The 25522-nt window shown below is 42.1% G+C and overlaps 1 long non-coding RNA gene across 3 annotated transcripts in view; it reads left to right on the forward strand.

Annotated features, from left to right (window-relative positions):
* The window catches only part of LOC142361414 (uncharacterized), a 28236-nt gene extending 3567 nt beyond the window's left edge, over window positions 1–24669 (forward strand). The window contains exons 2-4 of one of the 3 annotated variants that reach the window (XR_012764010.1): window positions 11956–12103; window positions 21448–21652; window positions 22775–24669. This is a non-coding gene — a long non-coding RNA (uncharacterized LOC142361414). The remainder of the gene's footprint in view (window positions 1–11955; window positions 12104–21447; window positions 21653–22774) is intronic. The other 2 variants (XR_012764011.1, XR_012764012.1) reach the window with 2 other exon arrangements.
* The last annotated feature ends 853 nt before the right edge of the window (window positions 24670–25522 follow it).

The following is a 25522-nucleotide window of genomic DNA, read 5'->3' on the forward strand; positions in this document are numbered from 1 at the left end:
AACAGATTAACCTTCAGAGTGGCCGCCTGGGTAGAAACCTTTCTGAAATCGCCTGCTATAATTAAATGGTTTATGTCTAAATCGATGGATGACATGGTGACACAGGCATCTGCTGGAAGGCGAACCTAGAGTCAGGCACACAGCGTGTTCACTGAATGTAACTTTGAAAACCAGCCAACAGACGCTCTTTTGGGTCTGCAGGAAGCAGCTTTCTTACACAGCAAAAAGGGTTTCAGAAGATTGCTGCTGAAGGTTCTCTTGGACATGGTGCCATCTAACTCAGCAAATCAGATGTACTTCAGTTACTGCCACAAGCTATTTAAGTGCACGTTGCTTAATATATCTGTAGTCAGAAAAGAATAATAATGTCATTTGGAGAGCAGTTAAAGCAAAGCTGTATAGTTGAGGGTTGACTGAAAACAAAAAGCCCCACAACCTCCATGAATGTATCTGTGAAATCCAACTACAGCATGGTAAAAATTCTCATGACAGCTGGGGTGGCCACGAGCTACGGCTGTCAGAACACCCAGAGTGGCAGGAATTCTTCAAGGAATGAACCGAGTCTGGAGCAAACGACGTTGATCTAAATAGTTAAGGAAAAAGTCATCAAGGCTGCAAAGGAACAGAAGAACAAAAAGATGAAGGTAGGAAGGGGAAGCAATGAAGAAAATCAGAAAGCAAGTGACAGTTGCAAAAGTCGGAGCTTTAAGGCATTGCAGGAAATGGAGTCATCACTACGTGTAAATACACACAAAACCAAATCACCCTCAGCACCACACACTTCCCAGCCCATACATTTCAAGTTGCAGAACATGGGGAATTCAAGTCAGAGTTTCTACAAAATCTTCCGAGTTGTGAATAACACTGAAGGCTCCAGTTCCATGAGGTATTACAGCAGGACAGGCACATGGATTGAGACGCACACATACCTAAGTACTCTGCTGAATCAGGGCTGGAAAAATATCGGGAAGGGAAGCAAAATGTGTACTCCTTCCCTTCTGTCCTGATGACAGGTCACAACAAGAACATTTAAAAAAAAAAAAGTGAATGCCACGAATTGGCATTGTTGCCCACGCAGTATCCTGTCAGATTAATGTTACTGAAATACATCCCAGTTTAGGAAGCAGCATTAAGATATACCACAGTATGTATTTCTGTTATTTTGAAAGTCTGGTTCTGGAGCTAACAGCTGTGGGAGATATCCGTGGAGAGGGCTAGCAGAGAGCTTGAAGTGGGGAAAGGAAAATCGTTGCTTGGACACAGGCCCCATCTAAGCCTTTGATCTGTCACACTGATCTCAAGAGAATAATGGGGTTGGCATGGAGGAGCCGGGGTGTGGAGGTGGAAGAGAGAGAGTAAGAAGAATGGACAGTAGGAAAAATCCCAGAGAGATGCTTCTGGGGGTTCCTTGCAGCTTACACTAGAAATAGACGTGAAGGAACTTAAATTTCTTTGGCCATTCTTACACTGAGTAGCCCATGGCTTCTCAGGAAAGACTGCCCCATTTCCATTGAGCTTGAATCAACAGGGCTACAAACAAAAAATCAAAACATTTGGTGATGAGGAAGAAGCTTGGAGATTTTTATTTTATTTTTTTTTCTCTCCAAGGCAATTGCTGTTTAGATGTCAGCCATTTATAAGAATTTCGGAGCGAATGTGATCACTTTGAATTCTCTGAGCCAGAAGAGAGCCTGAACCTATTGAAAACTGTCATTCATCCTCCTTCATATGGGAGACTGATGGTTGTTCTGCGATCCTTGGCATAACCAATCAAGTTTAATATTCAAACAAGAACGTTTTTGTAAGTTCTTAAATTACAGGGAAACAGAAATAAAGAGCCATTTCCCACAATGGTGATTTCTTGCAAGACACATGTAAGTTCAGTCTTCAAAACAGAGAAATACTGTGTTTTTCCCCCCTGTGCCAGTGTGCTGACTGGCGCCACCATTGTTTCATTGAAACTGCTGCAGTTTACAATCCACAAATCCGCAGGTATATAGCACACATTTGAGAACCTATACTAAAAGTACATCACTGAGGTTGCAGTCTTGCAGTCAATGAGTTTAAAACCACCAAAATCAAAGGGCTCGTGCAATCTTTCTTTGGCTTCCTTGCGCAATGCACGGTATGATGAAGTCTTCAAATACACACTTACACACTATTTTTTCCACAGGATGTTTTCTTCATTCTGTACACAGAATTGTCAGTGCTCACCAGTGAGCGGCTATTTAACGCATTTTTTCCCTTTTTGTTCCATGTATCACCTCATGCCTATTTACTAATTCAAACCCTGTTCACAGACATCTGTCTCCTCAGAATAGCCACCACTACTGCTCCTGAGTGTTTCACATGTGCAAATAAACTGATTTTCACAAATCATTGCAAGCGAGAGGACAGTGTTCTCACTCGTGTTAGGGACTGGAAACTGAAACAAAGAAATTAGGCTGAAAAGGTTTGGCTAAAATGCCTCATTTGAGCTGATTTTTTCTGAAAGACAATCAACTTCAAGTACACTGTGCTTTAAAGAGCAGCAAACATCAACTTCAGTTGAGTATGTGTGTGCTTAGCATTTCTGCTAGGCAGAACCCCTTTCTCAAGTCAGGTATCTGGAAAACGGGGAACACAATTGGTGATCACCTGCAAGAAGCAGACTTTAAGTGAACTGAGTAGCATCACTTAAAACAGCTCAAACATTTCATCTAAAACACATATAGTTCAGTAAATTACAGGCTAAACCAGAAATTAGAGCCTACAGGAAAGAAAGAAAATATTACATGCTGTCTTTCAGTAATATTTTGAAAGAAACCTTTTTGTCCCACTTTTCTGTAGACACGCCTTTCACAAAGCCTTTGCTGAAGCAAAGTCAAAACACGCTGGCTTTAGAAAGTACTGCTCAGGGGAAGTTTACCTGAAACCAGAAAATGCTAAAGAGACAAGACATTAAAATAAGATGAGAATCCCTAAAAGGATACAGAAAAGATCCCAGTTCATGCTTGGTCGTATTAACCAAAATACAAGACCCAGTAACTACCAGCTGCATTAAAAACCAAACCCATGTTCAGGCTATTTCCAGAGTCGCTAAAGTTACTGGACAACATTCGTCAGAAGTCTAGGACGCCTCCCATCTTAGCTCAGGCTTGCAGTTAACTAATGGTTTACAGCAAACAACAGCTGATTAGATTCCAGTTAGACAGGAAAAAAAAAAATCCTTCTCATAGTATGAATAGTGAGACTTTAAATAGATTACTTCTGAAGGCTGCTGAGTCTCCATCAATGAAAGCTTTAAGAACAGGTTAGACGAATTTGTCAGTAAGGACACAAATGTAATTGATTTTGCCATGGAACAGAAGGATGGATTAGGTGAATTCTTAAGGTTCCTCCTGGTCCTAACTTTTCATAACATTACAATTATTTAGGGAGCTTGAAAGTTGTATTTAAGCTGTCAATAACTTAATTTATTTAATTCTGACTTTGGTGTATAGCGAAAAGGTTACATATGAACTTAACATGTTGGTTCAGACCACAGGTCCATCTAGCACAGCGCTCTATCTCCTGCCATAACAGTGGGAGTGGACACTCAGGAAAAACAAGAACAGGCTAAGCACATACTGCCTCCCAGCCTTCAAACATTTTCAAGTCGGGTTATGTGATTTCTCTAGTCAGTATACTCTACAGCATCTCTTCCAAGGCTTTTTCCAGTCTCTCCTTGCATCTGTATAAACTCCTTGACAGAGAAAGTCTTCAAGGAGGAGTACCACAGGTCCACATAGGTTGTCTGAAGAATAGGTCGTTCTGAACGAAGCTCTTACTAACTTCTTCCGATATCCCTCATGTTTGTATTAGAAGAGACAGTGAGAAGCCGACCCTATTCCACTTCTCTCCAGACCTCTCAGTTCTGCAGACCTCTTCTTACATTCCCCCCATGTCATGTTTTTTTCCAAATGAAGATTGTTGGCTGTTCAATGGATGGAGTTCCTTGCATGTTGTAACGGAAGTCACAGTATACCACCTCTGATCACCCATGTCATCTCTGAATAATTTCAGTTCTAGTATGTCCCATCCAAGATAAATGGACAAGAACTGCATGTGGTATTCAAGTGTGTAAACCTTGGGTTTTTACAGTACCATATGGACTTGAACAATAAGCATGATGATCCTTTGTGTTTTGTTTTCTGTTTGCTTCTTTATCTTTTTTTTTTCTTCAACTACTACTAAGTGATACTCTCATGGAACTGTCTACCATAACCCAAAGGTCTTGCTCCTGAAGACCTTTGGGCCAGCTTAGAAATGATCCAAGATGTGAAGATAGGATTATTCTTCCCCAAATGTATCACTTACAATTATGTACACTGAATTGTGATCTTTCTGCAAGCTATGCAGTCTCCCTTGTCCTTACTACCTTGCATAACCTCCTATCATCAGCAAAGCTTTGTCACCTCACTGATCGCTTCCCTTCTCCAGGTCATTTAAGAACATCTTGAATGGTACAGGTCCCAAGATAGACACCACATGGAATTTCATTAGTCATCTCTGTCCTGTGTAAGAACTGGCCATTCACTTCCATCCAGTGGAGGCCTACCCTCTGTCACATCTTTTAAATCATACTCTCATCCATTCCAGCACCTTCCTTCTTATGCCAGCAATGTTCTTGTGTTGCTTGGTTTTCCTAAAACACTTTGATAAAAAGTTCTGTCAAAAGTCTTTTGGAAATCAAGTTGACTGTATCAGTCAGACAATCCTCATCTACATATCACTGACCCCTTCAAAGAAGTCCAAGAGCTTTGTTAACTCTCACTGATTAGATAATATTTATTCAGGTAGATACTAATTCTCTCTCTTATTGCAATATCTACTCATTCACCTGGAACAGATGTCAAATTTTAGTTTGCTGGATATCCTTGGAACCTTTCTTAATGACTGACATCGCATGTGACACCTTCTGATTTTCATGTACTGAGCAATATTGAAGAGACAGGCTACATGCTGCTATTAGTAGTTATTTCATCCCTGAGTTATCTTAGAATTCTTGGGTGAATCCTTCAGATTCTGGACATTCATCTGTATTCATCTGCCTTTTGTACCGTTACCTCTTCCAGACACTTCAATTTCAGAGACATTCTCTGCCGAGTTCCCTGAATGCCCCAGAAGGGCTCTGGAAGGACAATTTCCCTGATTTCTTCCACAGTGAAAAAGGATGCAAACGGTTCAGCTCCTCTCCAGTGACTTTGTCCTCCCTGAGAGTTCATTTTATACCCTTGTCAGATTCAGACTCACTAACCATGTTTTTTTTGCTTCCTGATGCATTGGAAGAAAGATATTGAACTATTTTTTATTCTCTTCGCTAGTTAGGTCTCAGGCTCATGTTTGGTCTGCCTAATAATAATTTTAATGGTGTATCTGTCAGTGTTTAATGACATTTTTAGTTTTTTTCATTTGGATGTGTCTTTAGATTTTGGAAGGACACCTGCTTCTTTCCAATAGCCTCTCTTCGCTGTTTGGACACGACCGCTTCTTTTTACTTTCTCAGGCACGTCCAGTAAGCGGTGTGGATTGGCACTGTGCTTCCTGTTTGGTGTCATTCTGTAGTCACCATGCCCCCTTTATGGATTTAATTGTCTTGACTGCCACTCTTTGCTTATTCTTGGTAAACTTTCTCATTTTCACATAGTTCCCCATGTTGAAATGAATACAACGGGTGGGCATTTTGGCCTCTATTGCTCCCCAAAGATATTGAATCCAAGAGTGTTACAGTCATTCGTAAAGAGCAGTCTTAACGTTCAGCAAGATATATATGCATATATGGGTACATATACTTGTGTGTGTGCATATATATGTATTCACTATATATAATTGTGCAAATTGCAATATAGGGCAGATGTGGCTGGTAAATTGGGAAGGAACTACGAATGGACTTCTGATTCCCTGCAGGTATGACCAGACATGGGTAAGGGTTCATTTGGATCTGATCTGATTTCTGAGTTTGCCTGAAATATACACTGATAACAATTCGCATTTATTGCATGTAGCCCTCAAACCTTTCTAAGCATCATTATCCCTCTTTGCACAGCAATCATGAGCCACAGAACAGTGAAGTGACAAAAGACATTTCCTATGATTCTTCATTTCATTCTGCTACCATTATTGGCATCTCCTTATTTACTAGGAACCACTAACTTTGCAAACTATCGAGGGCGTTGCTTTCAAATCATGCTATTATAATTGTAGTTGATTTTATGTGGTAAACGTGCCCAGACAAGGTATTTACATTCTTCTTTTCATTCCCTCTTCTGTCTGCATATAACAAATATTTGTGTTGTAAGAATACAACATAGCATGATTTTCATGGAATAGACATTTTAAGGGAACTTCTTAGTTTCTTAAGCTTGTTTTGCATTTCACAGCTCAACAAGGCATTCTGATTGGACAAGACAGTACAGACACAAAGCCCATGTTGTTGGGGCTTTGAGCTCATGGATGTTCCCGTGATTGACGTGGTACATATTCTAGAGATATCTAGCACTACAGACCAAGAATACCAAAGCACCAGCTTCGCATAAGTACACAGTCTATAAGCAATATCCCATAAAATAGGAAATAAGGAACAGCATTTTTTACTTTTCCATGGTGTAGCATCGAAACCTACGTGTATAGATTTTTTTTGCCTAATTATTGTCCTATGAGATGTACAGTCATTCCTTTTCCACTTCACCTTTCTGACTCCCATTTCTTCTATTAATCTATGGTACTCATCCAGTACTCAGTAAAAAAGTGTCTTGTTTTTGCATGTCCTACAGTGAAATAACCTGTCAGCACAATAATTTTGCATATTGGTCTATACTGATCTAGGGTCTCTACCATTTTTTTCACAGTAACTTGCATATTGGTATTTTAAGTTCTAGATCAGTACATTGACCACGTTTCATTTTGGGGGCAGAGTTACTTGCTTTACTAGCCAACCAATTTGTCTTGTCAAGACCTGCAAATGATAGAATATAGGAAGGTAGTACCTTTTCGTTACACGTTTGGTGGAGGCATTTTTGAATCTACACTTCCTTTCTGGACAAGGAAACACATGCTGCCTCAGCTAGTACGGCACCAGAAGCTTGAGGCTTTTTTCTCTGAATTGACCACTATCAGACATTGTTAATTATCTGTTAAAGCAGGGTCACAGACTTGACTTCCACAGAGAAGAAAAAGCTGAATTGTGCAGTAGCCAGTGGGCAATATTTATCAGCCCTTCCAGTACTCTCACACACTAGATGTAGTTTCATTTAGTAATACTAAGTCAAGCTCTGTGTCACATATCATCTCAAGCTGGTATGCCCAGAAGTTACTCCCTTTAACTCCATTTTACTAGTTTTGTCCCAAATGTAGCTATGCAGGTTACCAGCTAAAAAACAAAAAAAGAAAAAAAAAAAGGCTTTCTTTGGTGGGGTTTCTTTGGTATTCAGTAGCATGCTGCTTCTTCAATTTCTATGTCAGTGTCACACCATTTGGTTGCTGTATGGATTAGGTACCTTTATGTGCATAAGGGCACCTGATAATCCATGAAAATTAATCAAGTTGAATACTGTATTTATGAAAGCATCTAACTTGGTGCAGATAGGAAAAAAACCAAGAAGAGACTTGAAGAGTATAGAGGATCATTCCATAAATAGCAAAGATGCTGAACTGGCACTGTTCATTATTTTTCAACTCTCCACGTCATTTTGCTAATTAAATGAACAGTCCATTAGAATGTATTCTAGCTCTATAGACTTCTTTATTTGTACATGGTTCTTCAATATAATTTTATAGCAGTGACACTGAGAAGCCAAAAACTGGATACACAGTTTCCCCATTTTTCTGCCTTGTGACTTGGAAAGAGGACTGCCACCTCTCCCACATTGCCTGGTGCAGTAACTTGATTGGAATTTCATCTCCAAGACACAGTAACAACAGAAGTTTGGTACTCTACAAATATTTAAAATTCCCTTACAGTCATTGCTAATTTACTGATTCTTAGCTCTGCTGAATCAGCATCGCTGAAAGCAATGTCTCTCCTTAATCACTGGCAGAAAGCAGTGCCTCTGCAAGGGCAGAGTCAACAAAGAAGAGGATTAGGGTAGACTGACAGTAGCTGTATCAACTCCTGTACAATCATTTTAAAATTATCTAAAATCACTAACCTTTCACTTCTGGAGCATGAAGTTCAATTCTCTAGCCATGCATGAAAATGAGTTCAGCAATCTTGGTTTAGCCTCCACAGAATCATTCATGTAATTTGCCATGATTGGCAGATTTTGCTGTGGAGAAAGAGTGAATATGAATTAGAAAATGAAAATGAGGTTTTGTCAGATTAAAAAAAACCCCAAACATCAATAAATCTGAACGTCAGGATCACAGAGAGCAAATTCAGCCCTGAAAGCTTGGACCTTCATTCAACCCTGACATGGACAGAATTAAAAATGGGACAGAAGGCAGAATCTACTGTAAGCACAATGTAGCGGTCATCATGGCCTCAATGACGGTACTGTGAGTAGGATGGCTGCACACCAATGTGGACTACTCCTGAACTCTACTCCTCAAAACGCAGTGTGTCTGCTTATCCCCAGGAGGTGCTCTCAGTACTGCCCACTCGAGCACAGCGGGCAGCTTTGTGTCTCAAACATGCCCCGCGCTTCGCGAAGGCCAGCAGCGCTTCACCTGTCACCATGAATTCCGGGGTGCTGCTTAGAATCAAAAAGCTAACAGTCTGTTTCTAGACAGTGAGGAAGACCACGAGTTCCTCTTTTCCATGAAGAAGCACTTCCTGAACAATAAACAAATGCAAATCAAAACCTATAAACACACATGAAAGAGAAAAAAGTTAGAAAAGTATGAAAATAAGAGTGAGAGAGAAGTGAAGAACAGCAACCCCTCATCTGTCACAATCCTCCTCTCGCTTGCGTTGTGTGACTAACTCTTAGATCCAGACCCGAGCCTCCCATATGAAATGAACGCAGGTGACAATCACCGAACTACCTCAGTGAGGGCAGTGGATGGTCTTTGGACCTGGGCTATACATACAACTGCTCTGTCATTAACTTTTTCACCTTACGTATAATTTCTTTTTTTCTTCTATGACAAACACCAAACTTTGCATGGCTAGAATCCTTTGAAAGTAACCATACAATGATGCGCTGTCATTTCAAAGTTTAAATGGAACTGAACAAAGATGGTACCTTTTCTCTTGTGACCCAAATCAAGACACATGCCTGATGCAGATGGTTCTTATATTATACACACTTTCAAGAAGGAACGACGTCCTTATATCTGTTTACACAACATCTGCCACCGAAGGATATGGATTCTGACTGGAGCCCTGTGCATTACTGTAGTTAAATACTGTAAAACTCACCTAGACCTTTCACTCACTGCTTTGTCTAAAAAATAAGAGCCAATGTGAGAAAAGGATACAGAAACACATGAGGCTGATTGGTTTAACATAAATATTAGCTGCAACTATTTCTGTAAGATTTAACTGGTTCAATAAAAGCAGTAACAGCATGTGTACAGCAGACATTTACAAAGGGGATGTCTAAAGCACCCATCACCTCTGCAGCTCTTCAGATTATATTTAGCACTCCGCAGTCACCGTGCTATGTGGGGAACCAGCACATAAAACTCTAGCAAATCTAACCATCTTTGTTACTCAGCAAGGAAACTGCTTTTGTTTCCATCCAAAACCTTGCTCAAAATCCTGTCAGATTCACCAAATAATTCAGCCTGTTGTGTACTAACTTTAATGTACAACAACTTTCTACCTTGCACAGGCAGTCTGTATTTGAATCTCTAATAAAGATATTCTGAGATGTGATTTGCTGTAGAAAATTTTTCAGTCATAGAGATTTTTAAATTATTCTAAATTTTTAAATTATTCTAAATTTTTAAATTATTCGTTTCCCCCTTCTTGAATGTGTCTTCTGACAAGACTATAGAGTTAGGCTGGTGTTAGTGTATTTTTTCCTCTCTAAGTTCTGCTTTTGGGAAGAGACAGTGCCACTACCACCAGGAGTGAAATGCCCTGTCATACTCCTATGTTGTAACGTAAAGACAGACTCTTAGCCCATCTCTCATTTTCTCAATACTACTTCAAGAACTATCATTTAACAACAAAAAATAAATAAAGCAAGAGAATGACAGCAAAATCTAATTTAACCATGCTTTGGCTAAATCCACCAGGCACATTAGAACCTAATCCACTGTAGTCTTATTTAAAAATGGGTGGCTGAAAGGTGCCGTAGGATTTATAAAAAGAAAACAGATTGTCTCAGAGGCTGATGCCAAATAACGCATTGCCTGAGTTATCACTCTTCAATCAAAAAGTATATGAGAAAACTGCGTAAGTCATTTAGACAGCAATCACTATGGAGTTATGCTGGCCCCTCCTGTCAGTGATGAAACAGCCAAATTCCCTGACAGTGGTGAGTTATTCCTTTTATCACTGACAGAGCTGCCAAGAGAGTCATCAAGGCTACAGGCATGGAAAACATGAGGCCTCTCCAAATTCGAGTGATAAAAATACAATGTGTTTTATTACTTTAATCTTTCTAATATAAGTTTTCAAAAAATTACAACAACATCAACCATAGTTAGGCAACAATGCGATTAATTTAAACTCAGTACTTAATTCCTGCCAGGAAGCTTTCTCCCAGACCATGATCTTCAGGATTCTGTTCCCACCTCCCTCTGCCCCCAATCTCTCTCATAACTAAATACGTATCTTTCAGGCCTGACAAAGCCAGTATAAAATATTGGGTGTTTAATTACAAATTGTAATTCAGTCACTTTGGAAGTGAATTTTCTTTCTCTAGTTGCAGTAATGACTTAGTATAGGGAGTTGATAACTTTCTGTTGCACTTCAACATTGCTAGAGAGGCCACATACTGCGAGAGTCTAGGTGTTTAGAAATATTTCTCTGCCTGGCCTAGTTGCCTTTAAAAATCCTAAAGAACATTAAAATGTATTCATTCACTTGTATAGCTTTAAATACTTTAAAAACCTAGCATGTACTGAAGAAAAGCAAGTTTTGTGGGCCTGATTTCAATTTGAGCAGAATTTCAGTTAATAATGTTGCACACATAAACCCTCTTTTAACAGTCCATAATATTAAATGGAAGACAGGACTGCTAGAGAACTTTGTTATTTTTTCTCCCTCCTAAATCAGCATTACAGACTTTCAGCAGATGTCTTTAATAGACATTGTTATTAAAAAAGTATTACATAAAATAAATTCAGACCACTTCTTCAGAATTACTTTCTCTCACCATTAAGAGCGGAATTTATCTTGTATCTTCAAATTATTACATTTATGCCTAATGCAAACAAACAAAACCTTGTCTCCAGACACTATCAACATGTGTCAGCACCCATACTATTCTTATATTTAAAAAACTGTCACTGCATCCATTTACAGTAACCCCCTATTATTACAGGTTTAAAAGCTGGTCTTAAGAATGTGTTCTAGCAGAAAAGTTTCAGCACATAAGCATTTTTTTTTTTTTTTTTCAAGTTGGGAAAAACATTCATCTTCTTTTTAAGCTCTTGGGTGCCAAAGAGGCATTGTAGTGTCAGATATTTTTCTGAGCTTTCATAACCCAAAAATAATGTCAGTTTTGAGTTAATTTCTTGCAATGTATCAGCTAATAAATATGTACCTTTGCATTTTTACTGTTTGGTAAATGTTATTAAATATAATAATTTTCTCATGGCAAAAAACCCAACCACAGGTGATGTCTCTGGGTCAAACTGTCAATAAGACTACATGCCTGAGATAAGTACATGAAGTCATACTTACGCTCCTGCCATAAAATAAGCTTTGTTGTTCTGGCGTGAACATACAGTTCTTTATCTCCAACAGTCAGGCTATTAATTCACCAAAGTAAATAAAGATTTATGAGCTACAGATCTCCTCTCTCTCTCCCATGTGCACAGGTAACCTGGCTACATAGAAACTGGGAGCTGTCCGAGTACTCCTGACTTCCTAGGTCTTGACCAAATCTTGTCTTCATATTGATATCAGCCTTCTCCCTCTACAGCCTGGTTTCCAGAGAAACCTCATGCATGATCAATGGGAACAGCGGTAAGTTCTTGGTCTGGACAAGTGTGCTTTAAAGGTTGGTCACTGTTTGCTGTGCAAATCTTTACAGAGAAGTTCACAATAGTTAGCGTCATAACTTCTTCCAGCAGCGGGCTCTTTTGTAGCCATTGAAAAGAACAGTTTAAGGCAATCATTAAGGGGAAACTGGATCGACTGAGTTTGTTTCATAGAGTAGAACATTTTAGTTGGAAGGGACCTACAACTATCATCTAGTCCAACTGCCTGCTCACTTCAGGGCTGACCAAAAGTTAAAGCATGTTAATAAAGGCATTGTCTGAATGCCTCTTAAACACTGGCAGGCACGGGGCATCGACCACCTCTCTAGGAAGCCTGTGTAGACACAGGTACTTCCACAGAGGCAGCACCTTAGCTTTGTTGTTGAAGGGTCGCCAGCTCAGGGTCGTAACTACACCACAGTCATTGGTTTTAGTCAAGTCACTAGATTTTCAGCCTTCAGAGAAATAGTCTTCATTCAACAGTAATCATTACTTGTGTTAAGATTTCAAGCTCTTTAAAAACTGACAAGAAATTTTAAAGAAAATGAAAGCTCTTATCTTTATCCTCCTAATTCTGCTTGGGGAAAAGATGACTGAGAATTTGTAAGCAAATTCGGGAATCATAGAATCCTAGAATGCTTTGCGTTGGAAGGGACCTATAGAAGTCATCTAGCCCAATCCCCCTGCAGTGAGTAGGGACATCTTTCACCAGACCAGGTTGCTCAGAGCCCCGTCCGACCTGGCCTTGAATGTTTGGCGGGATGGGGCCTCCACTGCCTCTCTGGGCAACCTGTTCTAGTGTTTCACCACCCTCATTGTAAAAAATGTCTTCCTTCTATCTAGTCTAAATCTACCCTCCCTTAGGTTAAAGCCATTGCTCCTTGTCCTGTCAGAACAAGCCCTGCTGAAAATATTTTCCCCAGCTTTCCCATAGGCCCCCCTCCAGGTACTGGAAGGCTGCTGCAAGGTCTCCCCAGAGCCTTCTCTTTTCCAGGCTGATCAGCCCCAACTCTCTTAGCCTGTCCTCGTAGGATAGGTGCTCCAGCCCTCGCATCATCTTTGTCGCTCTCCTCTGGATTCGCTCCAACAGCTCCATGACCTTCTTGTGCTGGGGGCTCCAGAGCTGGACGCAGGACTCCAGGTGGGGTCTCATGAGAGCGGAGTAAAGGGGCAGAATCCCCTCCCTTGACCTGCTGGCCACACTTCTCTTGATGCAGCCCAGGATACGGTTGGCCTTCTGGACTGCGAGCACACATTGGTGACTCATGTCAAGCTTTTCATCCACCAGTACCCCCAAGTACTTCTCAGCAAGACTGCTCTCAATCACATCATCCCCCAGCCTGTATTGATACCAGATGCAGGACCTTGCACTTGGCCTTGTTGAACATCATGAGGTTCTCACAGGCCCACTTCTTGAGTTTGTCCAGGTCCCTCTGGATGGCATCCCGTCCTTCTGGTGTGTCACCTGCACCACTCAGCTGGTGTCGTCTGCAAACTGGCTGAGGGTGCACTCGATCTCGCTAAGTCATTGATGAAGCTGTTAAACAGCACCAGTCCCAGTACGGACCCCTGAGGGACACCACTTGTCACTGACGTCTATTTGGACATTGAGCCATTGACCACTACCCTCTGGCTGTGACCTTCCAACCAATTCCTTAGCCACCGAACAGTCCACCCATCAAATCCATATTTCTCCAATTTAGAGAGAAGGATGTTGTGGGTGACTGTGTCGAAGGCTTTACAGAAATCCAGATAGATCACATCCATATCTCTTCCCTTGTCCACTGACCTAGTCATGCCATCCTAGAAAGCCACTAGGTTGGTCAGGCGGGACTTGCCCTTGGTGAAGCCATGCTGGCTGTCTCGAATCACCTCCCTGTCCTCCATGTGCCTTAGCATAGCTTCTAGGAGGATCTACTCCATGATCTTCCCAGGCACAGAGGTGAGGCTGACAGGTCCATAGTTCCCAGGGTCCTCCTTCCTACCCTTTTTAAAAATGGGCACAACATTTCCCTTCCTCCAGCCACCAGGGACTTCACCTGACTGCTATGACCTTTCAAATATCATGGAGAGTGGCTTGGCAATGACATTAGCCAATTCCCTCAGGACTCTGGGATTCATCTCATCAGGTCCCATAGACTTATGTATGTTCAGGTTCCTCAGGTGGTCACAAACCTGGTCTTCCATCACAGTGGGAGGGGCTGTACCCCTCTGGTCCCCATCTTGCAGTCCATCAGCTGAGGGGGCGTAAGGAGAGAGGCTGTCAGTGAAGACTGAGGCAAAAAAGTTGTTGAGTACCTCAGCCTTCTCCTCATCCATTGATATGAGGTTGCCATTCTTGTTCATCAGGGGGGTACGCTTTCTTTAACCTTCCTTTTCTGGTTGACATACCTGTAGAAGCCCTTCTTGTTATTCTTAGCATCCCTTGCCAAGTTCAGCTCCAGCTGCACCTTAGCCCTCCTGACCTCATCCCTACACAACCGGGCAGCGTTCCTATACTCTTCCCAACATGCCTGTCCCTGCATCCACTGCCTGTGCAGTTCCATCTTGCCCTTTAATTTGACCAGCAGGTCTTGACTCAGCCATGCTGGTTTCTTCCCTTCCTTGCCTGACTTCTTACACCTGGGGGCTGAGAGCTCCTGCGCTCTAAGGAAAGTGTCCTTAAAGACCTGCCAGCTCTATTCTGTGCCCCTGTCCCTGAGGACCATTTCCCAGGGGGTCCTACTGACTGACACCTTGAAAAGCTGGAAGTTGACTTTCCTAAAATTTAGGGTCCTGACGATACTCCTCGCCTTTCCCATATCCCTCAGGACTGTGAACTCCACCAATATGTGATGTAAAAAATAAAAGCTACCCAAAAGCTATGATTGCCACTGAGGCATGCTCTAATTCATACTATGGATTCTGGTACTCTTTCATGGTGTTAGATACTGTTGAATGAAGAAACCTCATCTTTTAAACAGGAACGTGTATCTGAGGAGCTTGCCCAAAGCATCCTAGCTTTAATATCCTCTATTGGCACTAAAGCAACCATAACAACCTTGAGTTGTCCTCAAGACTCAAGTCAGCTGTAGCTGCCTAGCTACATGCAGTATCCACACACAGCACTAAAGCATGAGGTATGAAGCACAGATATTGTTTGAAAGAACTGCTGACGTGATTAGGCAACACTGGAATTAATTAGACACTTCATGACATAAGATAACTCATCTGGATGGCCCCAAGAAGTGTCTACATCTGAGAAACAGAGTAAAAGGAAAAAAAAAACCCCACACCCAAGTCACAGTTCTGCTGTAGCCCCAGATATAATCTTGCCCACCGATACGGCTTTTCTCTACTGTGCACCTTGGCTGCTTCATCTGCTAAAGACATAAATCACAGTTGCCTGGAGGGGCCAAAATTTAGAAGGATGCAACCGCAGACCACGGAGTTGATGACTGACTCTGACATCGGAGAATAGCTCTGAGTAAGCTGCTGCTTTTCTATCAAGAGTGGGATCATTTTTTTTCCCCTGTAGGTATACACATTTCATAGCAACACATTCTGTTGCTATTTAGGATTCACTGGCCACTTCCATTGCAAATGTTCTTTTCCTGAGATTTATAACCACAGCTTTTGTTACAACGTCCAGTGCCAGACAAAACTTGCCTCATTTCATTGCAAAACCAGGACTATAGCCACCTTCACAGAAATGTTTGCAATTCTTTTGGCGAGCTTGAGACAATTATTAGGTGATGTTAGAACAATATGTAGCTTAAGGTCAGGAGTCAGCAAAAGCTCTTCAACTTCAAGTTGATTTGTTTAAAAATAAAAAATAAGGAATCCTCTGCATTCAAAGCAGAATCAGCATTGAGTGGAAGGCTGAATCCAATGATTGAAACCAAAGAAAATGTTTGTGTGAACCCCAGTGAGAATCAAAATAGCTGCATTTTGGAGTGCTCTATTTATAACTCTATAATTTTAAATGGTAAGACCAAAAATAGTCATTGCAATATGTCAGCTCAATGTAATTTTTCTTTCCAAGAGACGTAAATCAGTCCAATTCTTTTTTTTGGTAGAGAGTAGTAAAATAAATAATAAATAGTTTTCCAGATAGTTTTAGAGGTTTTTTTGTTACTCAAGTTTTAGTCCTTTGTGGCAAGAGTTCCTGGCATCTGAATATGGCCTTTTCCTCATCTGACTTCATTTAGGATATGCATCTATCAAGGGACTTTCAGAAATATGTAATGATTGAACAAGGCAGCTAGTTCAAGTGGGGGATAATCAGGCTTTCACCCTCCCCTTTTCTCCTTGCCACTGTTTCTACTCTCTCCACCTCCACTGTATCCTTAAAAGCAGCGGATCTGCAGCCAAGCACTGCACGCTCCCCGCAGCCAGCAAGTTCCTCTACAGCCTGGTGCACAACCACCCCAGCTGCCAAGGGCTGCGGAGAGCAGGGCAAGCAGCACCTTCCTGCCCAGGCAGGAACCCCCGGGCTTTGCCGTGTGGACACCCCAAGGAGGCCCCCATGCTCTCGTAGCAAAAGTTAAGAGAGAGCAACAATCCTCCCTTGGGCTTCCCTGTTACAGCAGAGATACCGAAAGGACAGGGTATTTCAGCAGCGCAGGATCTCATCTTTTAAAACACAGAACCCTTGCTGCCAGCCACCAAAGTTCATGGTAAACCTAAACGGTACCTTCAAGGGCTTGAGGCTCGGGGACATCAGGTATACATGGATGGTGCAAATATTGCCAAACAATATTTTTCATTTACATAGCACTAAGATCACAGAACACCTACACACTGATGAACTCTATCTCTTCGCATCATATTTATACCTAAAGAAAGCAACACCAGATGCATTGAACATTTTGCTCAAAACAACAGAAAAATGTGTGATGGAGCTGGGGACAACAAAACTTTCATTCTTACCCTGACATTGTGTTAGGATTACAGAATCATAGCATTCAGGTAGTAAAAGTGTATTATACACGGAACTATAGACTCAACCTGTATAGGCAGGTAGATAGAGCTCATGTAAAAGAATCCTATGCCAGGCAAAATCACTCTGGGTTTTCTCTTACAGGGTGCTGAGCTTCACAAGGGTACCGGAGGGAGCTCTAATGAGGCTTCACAAACAAGTTTTTGCAATAGGAGGAAAATACAAAGTGCCCCACAAACCCATGGCATACACAGTCAGGGCTATTGGGTAAAGCATCAGTGTTGGCTGCATCCGTGTGCAACCACTAGTAACAGCAAATGAAAGTATCAGAAACGCTCAGGTGATTTAGGAGCACAGCACATTTTCTCAGAATGGATTTTACACTCTGGAAATACAAAAATTCGATAATAGGGTTCTTGTTTATATCTTCTTTTTCCTTCCTTCCTTCCTTCCTTGGTGGAGGAGCACAGTCAGAACAGCAAATGAAATCGGTGTTCCAAAGTCATTAGGTTTTTTTTGTGCTATAATACATAGCTGTATGGGAATCCTTTCAGGTTCACTGTTTGCACATTCCCCACGGGTATAAGCACGCCTCAAACACTCCAGTTTTCACGCTGTACATTTCTTTTGCACTAGCATTGCCTGCACGGCACACACATTGGCCTTTCTCTGCTTCCTACTGCACCACCGGGGGGACATTGCACCCTCCTCACCTCTCAGGCTATAGTTTTGCATTGTATTGGCTTTGGCACTAACATAGGCTTAAGAAATTGCCCTCTGCTCTTTGCCTTGCCCGCTGTTTAGCCTGATTCATTTCACTGATCCCATTCCAGCCTACCCCATTAACACTGGCAAAAGAGGGAAGCAAGGGGTCATAAACTGTGGTAAAGAGAGGGACGAATGAGCAATGAGCAGCTGGATGGAGAGGAAAGTGGTAAACATTAAACCATCTTTGCTGTTGGAGTATGTACAAGGAAAAAATGTTCTCAAAGATCCTGGTGACTGGTAAATCAACTTCGCTCCTTTGAATGCTTCTCTCTGTTACACGTATTCCACTTTGCACAATTTCAAAGTGGCAATCAGACCACCTGGAGTGGTATCTCGGAGCCTGGAACAGGCTGCGTAAGTCTCACTTGAAGCTAAGGCAACTGGGAGAGGAAAGAAGAATGGAGGCATGAGACATGCACACCACAGTAGAGCCACAGGGGTAGGAACGGCAATGCACATTCCACAGCAACCGGAAAAGAAAGACTACAAACCCAAGTGCTTGAGCTACACAAAGGTGTACAAAAAGAAACATACTTGGAAGAGAACTGGAGGAAGATGAGCTCTGCCCGACACAAGACCACAGTTCTGACTGCTGTAAAGGTGGTTGTAATTTATGAAAGTCGCACAGGTAGCACAGGGAAAAGTGCACACAGAAATAATGCCACTTTGGTAGCATTTTGCACTCATGACCTGGTGTCGGTGATGAGTAAGCAAAGCGGTGAAGTAGCAGGAGAGGCCATATAGGCATAAACATATGCAGCTGGAGTGCCTGCTTCTTTGTTCTGCCTTTACAATTTCTGATAACCTCTGAAATGTAATTCCTTATTAGTCTTTTTTAAGACTAATCCTAATTTCCATTTTTCCACCTTCAAGGATGGGCTCACACACCTCGAATTAAGTTCTAATCTTGACTTGAACACGAGCAAGCTCAGCTGACCTTTTCATTTTGGGCAGTTTGCAGCTCCCAGTGACTTAGCTATAGGATTTGCTAAAGGAAAAGTTTTAGGCTCCTAACTATGAACAAGCTTAATATACGAAAAAAAAATGTTTAGGCTCTCGTGCCATTATAAAGCACTAACAAATAAGAGTGCACACTCAGAGGACATTGTCATGTAGTTACCACTCTGCTGGTGCCAGATCGGTACTTTTCCAGTCAAATCACAGAAGCTCAGAATCGTTGAGGTTGGGAGATACCTCTGGAGATTATCCACTCCAAGCCCCTTGCTCTAAGCCGGCGGCTCAGAGCAGAGGTGTGTTCAGTTGGGTTTTGAATATCTCCAAGGATGGAGGCTCCACAACCCCTCCGGGCAACCTGTGCCAGTGCTCAGTCACCCTTACAGCGAAAAGGGTTTTTATGTGTAAATGCAATTTCTTTTATTTCAGTTTGAGCCCATTGCCTCTTGTCCTGTCACTGGATACTACTGACAAGAGCCTGGCTCCATCTTTACATCCTTCCATCAGATGTTTAGATAATTTATGTAGGACAAACCGTGGTGTAGGAAAAGGTCTACAAACACAAGCCTAAAACACAAAAGGTCTTCACCTCAGTCTTGACACATAAAAATACAGCCCACTTCCACTTTGCTATCAATATAAAGTTGCAAATTCATCATCTAGCCATTTCAGCGAGGACTCTGTTTATCTGCTTTACTTGCATATTCCCCGTGTTCCTCTGCCTGCTCAGTAATCACTGGGATTACTTGATAGCAACTAAGTTATTTGATGTTTACAAGTATACCAACTTGGTTCCAGTCAAAAACTTCTCCTGTTTTGTGTGTGTGAAACACGAGCCCAGCCCTGAGTAAAGACAAGCGGCAAAACTCCGACCAGTCAGCAACCTATCAGTCAGCCAACTATCTTTTAAGCACTTGGTGAAAGCAACAAAATCCTTTAATCTTATTTGTTTGAAGTGTGATACAAACCAGGGAATTTCTCATTTTTTAGCAAAGGAACAAAAGGTAAATTTCTATCAAGATTTATACATGTACCAGCAAGTCTTTCCAGACAGTCTAGGAAAAATCGTCAACAGTGTTGTCAGACTTCAGAAAAATAACAAGTATCTTATTTCAACAAATGCGATTTGATCACGAAATCCAACCTTCATGAAAGAGAAATGCAGTTGCAGGTTTGAGGCCTCCTACCCTTTCCCCCAAAAAGCTGACAGTTAAAAGTTTATAAAAGCTGACAGAGTTTTAAAATCAAAAGTTTGCAATCTTCAAAACACCCCTCATCTCCAATATCCCCGCATTCCCTTCCCCCAGGTCATTTCTGGAGACAATGTGGCAGTGGTGATCATGACAAGGAATTCTGCTTGATTTTCTTTGTTACCTTCAAATTCTAGAGAACTGTTAACCATACACCCACTGAAAATTTGGTCTTGGCTAACTATTTTCCTCTGTTAGGTTTTGCTCTTAGCAAAGTAAAACCACTATTGCAGTTTTGGCAGAGCAGAGTAGGAAAGATTTTTTTAAAAAATTTTAATGCTCATTTTGCATCGTGAGCAGTTACTAACTTGCCCTGAAATCAGACTGTATTAGTGTGGTGTGGGAGACAGTTCCTGGCTAAATTTGCGGGCCTGGTAATTAGAGATAATCTTTTATTTCTGTCTGTACATCTTTGAAAGATAATAACCATAGTGCCCAATGACAGCATTTTTACAATTTTCCTTCAGAGAAAAACTGCCATTTCGGGCATGTTAATCATGAAAAAGTCACTCTCATAAAAGTCACTCTCAAGAAAATGAACATAAGATGGAAGTGCAACGAATATAGTAAAAATCCTTATTAGCCTACAGGCCGAAGCAGAAGTGGTGTAAGACTGTAAAGACACAAGCTAAGCACGGATAGCTGTCCTGATTAAGGGACAAAGCATTAAGAAAGAACACAGCTTGTTAGAGATGTCAATATCAAAGAGTGACTGGAATTACTTAGAATGGTCCAAGGTAATAAATCTTCAGCAAACGGAATGTACTTAAGAAAGGAGAAATTTAGGTCAAATCTCAGGAAAAGATTGCTAACGGTGAAGTGCAGAAGGTTATGGAATATTTGCCTGAAAGAAGAGACACGAGGCATATCCCTGGAGACTTTTAAAACTACACTGGAAAAATCACTGAAGTATCTGGTACACAATAATCCTACACCAGGAAGGACAAAGGCTAGATGATCTAACTGGGCTTTTCCATCTCTCCTTTCTGTGATTTAGTGGTAATTCCACTGGCCAGTTCTAGTTTCAAACACAAAAATTCAACATCAGCTGTAAGTATCCCCTGTTGAATCCAAATGCTGTAGAATAACTTAATCTTCACCCCAGCACAGAATGCAAATGCTCTTTAGATATGAAAACAGATCCCATGTTTGAAGTTACTTTTATTTGAGTATGTCTACGTTACAATGAGAAGGAAACACATTAAAAATGTGAACAGTCATTGTGTTTATACTTGCAGCAGGGATCAGATATGCTCAACCTGGGTAATCATTAAAATTTCCAAATTTTGAATGGAAATTGTACAGATACTCTTTAATTGAGGTGAATTCTGTAGGTACTGTTATAATGCTGCTCACCAAGAGCAATAGCGATAGATTCTATGAACTTTTAAAGGCAGGCATACACCTTTCTTACTTTCCGCTTTTTTTTTTTTCAAGCTGACACTGAGGGAATAAAGAAAAAAATAAGGATGTGGTATATTTTACATGGAGTCCTCTGAAAATCTTACTCTTTTCACTTAAAATAACCACTACCTGGTCTTGATCTCAGATTTGGAAAGAGCTGCAGTTACCCGCCCTTCTGAAATCCACAAAGACACATGCTGTTCTTCAAAAGCTCTTGTTCTATGACAGCTGATCACAGGTGAGTAGCAAGGATTGGGCCATCAGTCCCTCTGAACTTCATGGAACAGGTGAATTACATAAATGGTACTAAAAGTGAGTAAGGGTTGTAGGACCGGATGAAGATATACTAACAAAAAAACATGCACAGAATGCATCTGCGTTACCATTTCAGTTTGTATGAGGAGTGTGCTTCTGGAGAGGTTTCTCCTGATTGTCTCATCCTGGCTGGTTCATACCATGGAGCAGTTTGAAGCTGGAATACTTTCAAATGAAGGTAAACTGGAAGATGTGTTCCAGCCATTAACAGACATGCAGTCCACTGCTCCAGACTAGAGACAGTACAAAGCAAAGCAGCCTGAAATGCATATAGCATGGTCCTCTGCACCAGCTAGATTCACGGTACGGCTCCACTCCCACTACATCACACTACTTGCTAACACAGATGTAGCCATAACCCCTCTAACAGCTCCCTTTTCCAAAACCGATGGTCTGACCAGCAGGGGCCAGCAGGTCAAAGGGAGGTGATTCTACCCCTCTGCTCTGCTCTGGTGAGACCCCACCTGGAGTCCTGCATCCAGCTCTGGAGCCCTCAGCACAGGAAAGACATGGACCTGTTGGAGCGGGTCCAGAGGAGAGCGACAAAAATGATCCGAGGGCTGGAGCACCTCTCCTATGAGGAAAGGCTGAGAGAGTTTGGGTTGTTCAGCCTGGAGAAGAGGAGGCTGCGGGGAGACCTTATAGCAGCCTTTAAGTACCTGGAGGGGCCTACAGGAAAGCTGGAGAAGGACTTTTTAGAAGGGCATGGAGTGACAGGACAAGGGGGAATGGCTTCAAGCTGAAAGAGGGTAGAGTTAGAATAGAAGAAAGGAAGAAATTCTTTACAATGAGGATGGTGGGTCACCAGAACAGGTTGCCCAGAGAAGCTGTGGCTGCTCCCTCCCTGGAAGTGTTCAAGTCCAGGTTGGATGGAGCTCTGAGCAACCTGGTCTGGTGGAAGATGTCCCTGCCCATGGCAGGGGGGTTGGAACCAGATGATCTTTAAGGTCCCTTCCAACCCAAATCATTCTCTGATTCTACAAGACTGGTAGGAGATTGATGGAGAACCTGAAGCAATACCATTCACGCTAGTCGTTTGGCTCAGCAGTGACCTCTTTCCTCCGTCTGGTCCCCACGGGCGCTCTGCCAATGAGCCGCGGTCAGGCTGGTGAAGTGTGGGCTGGAGCCTTAAAGACACGATCCCCAGGGCAGGAGGTGGCGCACCGGTGACGTCTGGAAAATTCTTTGCCACAGACTCTGTTTTCTCTGCGGGGCAGGACTGGGCCTGGGAGCTCGAGTACCAGATCTGGACAATCACCACCTCAAGTCTCCCGCAGCTTCAGCCTCCAAGAGGCTCACAGGACTCAAAACAGCGGCCTGCAAAGCTTTCTTTGCCTGCAACTGCCAAAGGTGCGATGCCGCCAGCGGTGACCCTGGCAGCCGCAGTGCACATCACGGGGAAGGAAACCGAAGCGTCCCAGCTTCAGGACCCAGCGACAGACAGAGAGAGAGGACAGGGCTGCACTTCGCACAGGTACTGACGCCACAGAGGACCTTCTGCCCTGAGAACAAGCAAATACAGCCACCCCGGACTTCAGAGAAATGTTTGAACCACCCTCCGGTGGCTGAGGCCCTGGAGTGATCTTCCAGTCAACACAGTGTAGGCAAGATGGACAACTTACATTTGAAGAATTTATAACAGTAATTACGTTATGGTGGTGTCTGCAGTAATAATGGCTAGGATGGCCTCTCAGTTTTACTTGTCTGTTATCTCGATATATCAAGTCTATAAGGGCGAGATAGCCCAGTTCTAAAACGGCAAACCAAACGTCCTTTGAGTGCTCTCCACTGATGAGGAGGCACAACGGAAAAATAAGGCGGGGAGAGCCCCTGCTCACACGTGTGACAGATGCAAGGTGGGCATGGAGAGCAGGCTGAGGCCCGGGTGGAAGGGCAGCCTTGCTGCAGAAAAACAGACCTCCAAAGCAGGACGAGCAATATGAATCAGCAGTGTCAATCTGGGGGGAAAAGGCAAACACCATATTCCGTGTGTAACAGAAGATTGCTCTGTGAGATGGGTGAAGTAATCATTCTGCTTTATTCACTACTGTTAAGGCATCAGCCATAGGTGCGGCACCTTGTTTTTGGCACCATGTTTCAAGAATGATGCCGATAACTGGAGAGAGCAGCAGAGAGCAATAAGAATGATCAGAGGGTCAGAAAACACAACCTACAGTGAAAGATCAAAGAAACAGCAATTGTTTAATCTCCGGGCGGGAAGACTGAGGAGGAGTTTTCAAAGAAAAAGAATAATTTGTTCTCCCTGCCCGTCGTGAACACAAAGTAATAGATTTAAATTGCAGCAAACTTTTTTAATGATGAGCACAGTGAGATGTTGAAACATTGCCTAGAGAGGTTGTGGTATATTTGTCATTAGAGAACAAGTTAAACATATTTCAAGACTGACCTCAACAGAGTGGAACTCTTAATGGGGATGAACTTTACGACTGCCAGAGATCCCTTCCATTTTTTGCCATTATTTTATGAGAGAAAAAAAGGCCTTTTTGCTTCAAACACAATTAGGATTCAAAAACAGGGGATACTATTTGCTTACTGCATGAATTGAGAAAGCGCAAGTATTTCTGTATCTCGGCTTCTCGTCTCCTCATCACATCAATAAAACGGAGGTAGTAATACACAGTTTATGAGAATACTGCGAGTCTGTAATGCATTATTGTAACCTTGTGGAAGCTGGGAAAGGAGGTGGTATACAAATGTAAAATATTTCCAGACTCTCAGTTTCTTTTTCATACTTGCACTGCTTTAAATACTGTAATCTGTTTTCCTTTCTTCTCAGAGTTTGTAGGCTAAGTACACTGTGATCTCTACTAGTAACAGAAGTACAGCTCTTCCCAAAGAGGAACAAAACAGAGCTCGTGTAGTTTAATAGAACACTGAAGTCGAGAAATGACTCTAGGTTAAAAAACCCCCAAACCCTAACCATTACATTTCATACTACTACAAGTTTCTTTTATCGTGTAGATTTCACCAGAAGAAATTTCAAATTCAGAAACAGTGATCCTTGCTGCTCACTTCTGCATGTTGAAAGGTCTCCTGAAAAAGATCTACCTCCCCAAAACACTTAGCGAACATGTACAGCCAACACTAGCAGTGAATGTTTAGAAGACCTCTCCAACTAAAGCACAGCTCAAGTGCCTCATCATTACTTCCCTTCCAAAATGCAACAATGGCTTATATTCACTAGAAGTTTAAAACATTCTTTGTTGTTAAGAAGGTTTATATTTAAAGAAAAACAATTCAGATAAACATGGCATACTGTATAATCCAGAGAGATAACTGCAGCTCAGACCCATCAAAAATGTTAATCCCAAATTAAAATAATTCTTAAAAGCCTTATTCAGACACTTCTTTCTGATCGTCTTGTTACAGACACTTCCCTTTTGCAGGTGCCTGCAACAATATCCGGAATAAACCATGGCCCTTCTTGCCATGCCAGTGTCCTGCTCCCCTGGCAGCCATTCCTCTGGGTGACCAGTGCAGACCCCCAGAGCCCAGTCTCTCTGTGGTACAAGGACGGTGGCCATGATGGTGCAGTGACAATGTCCAGGACAGAAACTCTGCGTGGGGAAAGCAAGAGGGATGGTGCTGGACATGGAAATATGGCTACGGCACACATCAATGGAAGGCCTATCAAAAAACGTTGGAAACCCCCCCTTGGCCCTCAGCAGGAACTTAATCCTCACTCCTGTTGTTTGCACTACAAGACAGCATTTTGAAGTCCAGTTCTGACACACATTTTTCCTGAGCACACGTACACATGTATCACTTACTA

This window comes from Opisthocomus hoazin, chromosome 5, assembly GCF_030867145.1.
Source record: "Opisthocomus hoazin isolate bOpiHoa1 chromosome 5, bOpiHoa1.hap1, whole genome shotgun sequence".
Classification (NCBI taxonomy): Eukaryota; Metazoa; Chordata; class Aves; order Opisthocomiformes; family Opisthocomidae; genus Opisthocomus; species Opisthocomus hoazin.